Here is a 7,269-nt window from a genome sequence, read left to right on the forward strand (position 1 = left end):
TCTTTCTGGCTCTCGCTCGCTCTCTCAGGGGCAGTGGGATTTGAGACAGACGCTGGCTGGCTCTGCTGCCATCAGTATGTGTCCCAGCCCTGTCCAATGTCTGCTCTGTAATGAGTACTGTTTCGGAATGTCACCTCTGTTAATGGGGAAGCGGCACCTGCACACAGCCGGAGCCACCTCTCTGTCTTCATTAGGCAATCCGCAGCCTGGCGGCCGGCTGCCCTCGCTGGGTGACAGATGACGGGATGAGGAGTGAGAACAGCGGCCTCCTGCTGTCCAGGATTCGTTCCCAGACAATGACCCCGAATGCCCGTCCCTGCCGGCCCCCCCCCCCAAGAGACAGCTGGGAAAAATGCCCTTCTAGGGCAAGGTGCGGCAAGGATAGATAATAGCTAAAAAGCAGGCAAAAGAGAGTGGAGGAGTCATTTCCAGAAACAGACACCTGCCCTAGCCCCTGTGGTCTCCTGTCCAGATTGCACTTTAGGGTCTTCCCCTCCCCCACCCAGCTGTCTTCACAGGCCACTTTTTATGTCCCTCCTGGTAAATCGATGCACCAGGCAAAGTCACAGGGTGCGGGTGTAACACTGTTCTAATTCCAGACTTCCCTCTAGGCAGACCTGTATATTGCCTCCCAGCAAAATCCTGCTCCCTTTAAGCCTTAGCCCTAATATCCTCCTGAGACAGGGGACATTGAAATGAGCCAAGCCTCAGAATGGCATGAGACACTGACATTGCTTCAGAGGACCCCTGCTCTCGTGATAGAAACATCACCACGGGTACCGTATTTCACTGGGTGGGCTCAGTGCTCCCCCTTCCCCTGCGGCTGTGTTATATCATCGCTGTGGCGTCTCCTTTACTGGCCAAGCAAGTTAAGCTGGGCTCACAAGCGTCCTTCTGTACTTGTCTGTGTGTTGGAGGGGAAGGTGGGTTGGTCCTGCTTTGGAGGGTGAGGGGTGGAGGTGATGATCATTCAGAATTGCCCGAGGAACTGTCTCATCCAAAAGTTACACAGCTAGTTGATGTCTTGACTGGGGCTGGTGGTAGAAGTGGCTTCACTTTGCCAGGCCCTCATTTTGAAAGGCTGTGAGGGGGCCACCTGGGGGTCTGGACCCTTCCCATTACTCCTCTTCCCTGACTCAGTGAACAGCACCCTTGACCACCTAGATATTCGAGCCAGAAATCATCCTTCAATTCAAGCCAGAGAGTCATCTTGACACTCTCCACCCCCATTCGATCCATCACCACATCCTGTTGGCTCTCCCTCCTAAATCTCCCTCAAATCTACTTGCTTCCATCTCCACGGCTACCACCTTAGTCCAAGCTGTCATCCCTTCTCACCTTGCCCTCCGGTCTCATCTCTACCACCCTCTCACTGATGCTGCTCGAGCCACCCTGACTTTCTTGCTGTTCCAGGTACAGATGACCCTCCCTGATCACCCATTCTAAAAATTAGACCCCTCCCTCCCAAGTCCTTCTCTGTCCCATGTCAGTCTCATTATCACACTCTGAAATTCTCTTGTTCACTTCATTTGCTTGTCTGTGTGCTTTCCCCTTAAGAGGCATAAACTCTAGCAGGGCAGGAACCCCTTCTGCTTTATTTACCCTTAAATCCACAGCACCAAGAGCTGTGCCAGGCACGTGGTAGGACTCAGGAAATATTCGTTGAAGGAATTAACGAGTAAATGAATGAATGGGTTGCCACAACCTAATGGTACCCTGTCCCTGCGCCACTCCTGTCATTCTCTCCATCGCATCTAGAGGCATCTTCCTCAAACAGATGTCCTCATGCCACTCCCCGGCTCAAAGCCCTTCGGTGACAGGCAAAATGTTGGCAACTGTTGAAGCAGAGTGAAGGGTATGTGTGGATTTCATTATACTTTCGCTCTACTTGCTTGTAATTTATTTCTGCTGGAAACCGTTTAAAATAAATTGAATTTGAAAACTGTGGAAGCAAAAACACATCATAAAACCTTCAGTGGCTTCCACTGTCCTCAGGGTAAAGCCTTGGAGGTCCTTCTTCTCGTGCCCTTCACTCACCAGCCACTGAGTCTTCCAGCCTCACCCTTTGCCGGTCACCCCATTGCTTTGCACACTGAGAGGATCCCCGTGAAACATCCACACTTCTTTTTTTTTTTTTTGACCATGCCCCACGGCATGTGGGATCCTTGTTCCCCGACCAGGGATCGAACCCGCGCCCCCTGCAGTGGAAGCGCGGAGTCTTAACCACTGGACCGCCAAGGAAGTCCCCATCCACACTTCTTAGCACCAGGAACAGTTAGAATTCTCCGGAACGGTAGTTTTGTTTTCATTTTATGAGTATAGAATTGTAGATTTGTGTGCATGTGGCTGCTGGAAAGCTGGGTCAGCTTGGAGCTCCTCCTGCAAGGACAGTAAATGTACATTTAGGCCATTGGCGTCTCCGTCTCTCTTAGCCTCGTTCTTGGCTCCATTTTATGCTCCTGCTTGTTCTTTCTTCTTCTGCTTCTCCTTGGTGATCTTTCTGTGCCTGTCTTCAAACCCTTGCTGGTACAGACTCTCCTTTAAGCCGTGGGAATTCACTTCTCCTGGGTTTTAAGGGCAGAAATGGATGTCCCACCATGCCCTCTCCATCTTGGCCTGTCATCTTTTATTAAATTTGACTGTTCTTTTGTGGGTTGTTCTCCTCCTGCGGTGTGAGCCCATTCCCTCCAGTGCATTCTCTCTCTCTCAAATGTCCTTAGAGGAAAAGCAGGTCCCTGACTGGTCTTTATAGGAGGACAAGCTATATACTTTCAGCTTCCCCTAGTTCACAGGGAAAGGTAGGCTATGATACTAAATAAGGTTGAGAGATGCCCTGTCACACCTGTGTCCCCTCCCCACCAAGAACCCTGGGATAGGACACTGGTGCCGCGGCAGAATAATGGGGTTTTACTCACAGCCTGCACTTTTGAGGCCTTACTATGGGCACTGCTGAAAATAGTGTATTAAGCACTTGAGGTGCATTAACTCAGTCCTCAGTCATTCTATGAAGAGTACACTATTATTATATTTCCATTTCACAGATGTGAAAGCCAAGGCCCAGAGTAACAGAGCTTATAGTAAGTGGCAGGTCCAGGATAGGGACAGAGGCAGTCTGGCCCCAGAGTCTGCACTGAACCACTCTGCATTTGCCTCTGAGGTCCTCTGGAGGGTCCTGAGCTCCTCGTTGAGACTCTGGCAGTCCACAGCCTCCCTGAATTCCTTCTACTACTGCTTATTATCATTCCATGGGGAGACTAGGGTGAAGGACCCCCGCGTCTCGCTCCCTACTGGCCTCTCTTCCCCTGCAGTGCACCTTGCCCTGCACTGTCAGATTAGTCTTTCTGATGGCCCTGCTGTCATCACTGAGCACCCTGTCAGAGGCCTCTAGGGGCAACCCATCATTGGCATCAGAGGGCCCCAGAATGGGAGGATCCTGGAGGCATAAGGGACCTGAGGCCCTACACCCTCGTAGGAAATCCTAGGCCTCATCTGGGCCAAGCGTGTCCATCCACTTATGTAAAGCAAATCCTTTGCTGAAGCTAGACTGCTCTCATCCCCATCACTACTCCAGGTCTTTGTTCATGATGTGTCTGTCCTTGCCTGTAATGCCCATCCTCCTACTTCTGCGTATCCAGACTTTACTTGTTCGGTATGTCCCACTCCGAGTTCCACCTCCTCCAGGAAGCTCTGCCTGAACACCTCCCACCCCTAACCAGGGGTGATTTTTTTTCTCTGCTTCTGAACTTCTACAGCGTTTATGGGTACTGTGTTGGTATCTGATTATGAACTTTGACTTCTTACCTTTTATCTTACGTGTTTTTTGTTTGTTTCTCCACTTAGAACGTAATCTCTTTGAGAACAAAAACCACATTTTAGATGTCTTTCTATTGTCCACAGATTATCCAAAGTTTCTCGCACTTGGGTTATGCACAACAAATCTCCCTGTACAGGACCTATAGGATACCAGAAAGGGAGCCCTCGAGATAATAATTTGTCAGCATCTAAGGGCTGGTTTGTCTTCATAACAGGACTAGAAGATAGATCCATTTTGGTTTTAAGAAGCAGCACAGAGAACAGGGTAGATGGGTAGCTTCCTAACTTTGAGTAGCAGTGAAATTCTGCCTTTAAAGGCAATCCTCGTAGGAGCCCAATATGTAAAGCTGGCACAGGTGGAGTAGTTCTGGCTGCCCTGGAGTGGGGCTGTCCTGTGCCCCCCACCCCTCCATGGCAGGTTAGAGGAAATCTTGGGGCTGGAGTATCATAGCTTGAAAACCACTAGGGAAGATCATGTCTTATTGTACTTCACATAAGCAGCATTTACTAATTTGGGTGCTGAAAGAAGAAACTGTATGCACTCAATCTTATTGAAAGCGTATTTGCTGTTGTGTTTATAAAATGGCAATTAAGCGACTTTCTTCTCTTTGTTTCACACAAATTTGGTTTTGTTTTTTTTTCCATTAACCTTGTTCATGCCTTATTCTCTTGAGAAGATGCTTCTGCCAGAGCCCTCACTGCATTTGATTAAACAATCCGTTCACTCCTCTGTTGTCCCCATTAAACAGGCGGCTCCTTGAAAGCAGACACTCCGCTTTATCCAACTGCTCATCTTCAGTCTTAGCAGGGTGCCGGCTGTGTAGTAGGTGCTCAGTCACTGAACTCCCAAGGGATCTGACTCTCTAGCTACACAGCCACCTCTCAATGAGCCAGGCCCAGCTTGTGGCCTCCGTGGAAGGTCCACGTGGGATCTTAGTGTGGCGTAGCTTTCTCCTGCTGCTCAGCCTGAGACTGAGCTGAGCCACACTCCCCTCCCCTCCCCTGCTCCCCTCTTCCCCTGCCCGACTGTCACGGGCTCTGAGAATATTAGTTAATTTTAATATTAGCCTAAGAAAGATTAATTAGGAAGGCAAATTTGCTCCTAAAAGTGTAATTAATTCCAAAGCCAAAGAGAAGAGAGCTACAGCTTATCTGCATTGCCGCTGCCTTAAAGGAGTGTGGAGAATCAAGGGCTGACTAAATGAGCACAGAATAATTTTTTAAGTGTCAGTGCTGTGTCGACTAAACTCCAGATAGTTCCTTGAAGCGGGCTCATGGCTGAGACAAAAGATTTAGACGGAGGTGGTGCCTGTGCAAGTGAGACAAAGAGGAAACCTCCAATCAGACATCCTGTCTGGACTGTTCCGGCTCCCAAATCATTCACAAATCATGTGTCTTCCTCTCTTGTCCTCCCACAGACTGGCCTGGTCCAGGTCGGAGTCAACTCTTTTCTGGACTATTGCAATAACTCCCCCAGGTAGCCTCCAGACTCTGCCCTACCAACTCATTCTCCACTCAGAATCAAACTGAAATTGTATCAAACGCATAAACACATCGTCCTCTACCTAGTGTCAAACATAAATTTGGTCATGCCATGTGCCACTTACAAACGTCCAAATGTGCCTAGAGGTGATTAAGTCCTTAGCCTGGCCCACAGAGCTCTTCATAAAGTGGCCAGACCTGTCCACCTGGTTGATTTCCCTCTCGCTCACCACATCCTAGAATGACTGTCCCCAGCCCCCTTGTTACAGGGCAAACTACTGTTCATTCTAGAAGTCTAAGCCCAAATGAAACTTTCAACCCTTAGAACCTTTCAATTCTGGGTTCCTGGAGCACTACAGCTTATTTTCTTGTAGTTATTTGCTTTCTTTTCTCTTTAAGGAAATGCGCTCCTTAAAAGAAGGACTGTAGCTTTTGTATCTTTGTATTCTCTTCTTTCTCCCCTAAGTTAGGCCAAGCATAAAGTCTGTCCCATAGGAGATGATCAATAAATATTTGTTGAAATAAATTGGTCAGTTGATGGTTTCAACAATGATGCCAACTGGATTAGCTCACTGAAACTCAAACTTCCTTCTTTCTCCCCCAGTCAATAGTAAGTCCAGCTTGAAATATCTGGGGAAATGCCTCAGTTCTCCATTTCCTTGTACCTGCCCAGCTGAGGTTCAGAGGTCCCGGTGGATTCGGGAGGAAAGTGGCAGGAGACTCTGCAAGCCATGCAGACTTCAGCCTGACAGCTGCTGGTCTTTGCTTTAGTTAATTTCCCCCTTTGCAAATGGTTATTGGCAATTGAAACTGCAAATCTACTATCTGCTCCCCTATGTAAATTGCATTTACATTTAAATTGTTCATTCTTCCAAAGGATGGGGTTAGTAAATAACAGCAGATTAAACTTGAGGAGAGGAAATTGTGCCCCATGTCAAACCTGAGACTGAAGTGACATCTGGCTTTTACTATTTCCGTTATTTCAGTTTAATAACAGCATGTGGCATTAAGGGAAAAGAAATTGGATCTACATTTTAATGAAAGAAGGAAGCTCTCAGGGTTTAGATACCTTATCATGTTGAATACCTAGTCAATTGGCAATTAAAACTTGTTTCCCTGGAGAAATGGAATAAAACATCTTTGCAGCAGTGGAGAGGATAAAACAAAAAACAAGCTAATGACCAGGACTTCACAGATAAAACCAAGGGAAACGGGTGCTATAAACATCAAAACCAAGTATTTCAGAGTACTGCAGAGTACAGGAATTCTTAAACAGAATAACACTGAGAATAGAATCATGGATATGCCAGTGGGATCCTCAAGAGAATAACTTCAGATAGAATGGTTTGCAAATAATAGGGGGCTCCACCCAATCAGATCATCTGATTGAATCCTTTGTCAACCTAGCTTGGTATTAAACCCCACAGGCCTGACCAAGAAAATATTTTAGAAATGCCAGTTTAATCCCAATAGTCTGTTGAAATGGAAGCAGTCCCACCTGCTGGCTGCTTTTTTGTTGAAAGCAGTTCTGGGAAATGTGGATAAAACGCTTGTGCATCCTAATAACCCAAGCCTATCATTTGTTTGCTTTGATTGAAACAAATGTGTCAATTTTCAAAGTCTTTGTTTGGTAAATCCAGTGTTCAGATGTTGGCAAATGTTCGAGTTGCATGTTTGTTTGGAAACTGATGCTCTATTCAGAAACTCTAGAGCCATAGCCCTTGGAACCACAGCCTGGGATCACCCAATGAGCCTCCCTGACTATGCATGCAAAGATGGTCCGTCCTTTCCCAGTATCTGGAAAGTGTTGAAATGATAGACTCCCATGGGCAAGTGTAAATGGGATGGAGCCTCCTAAGAAAGAGACTGGATGTAGAATTTTTCTGAGGGTAGGGCTCATGAAAAATTAGAACAGCGGAAAACATCTATATGGTACTTACTATGTGCCAAGCACTTTATGTGTACTATAACTCA

This window comes from Grampus griseus (assembly GCF_964374135.1).
Source record: "Grampus griseus genome assembly, chromosome: 1".
In the NCBI taxonomy this organism is placed as follows: domain Eukaryota; kingdom Metazoa; phylum Chordata; class Mammalia; order Artiodactyla; family Delphinidae; genus Grampus; species Grampus griseus.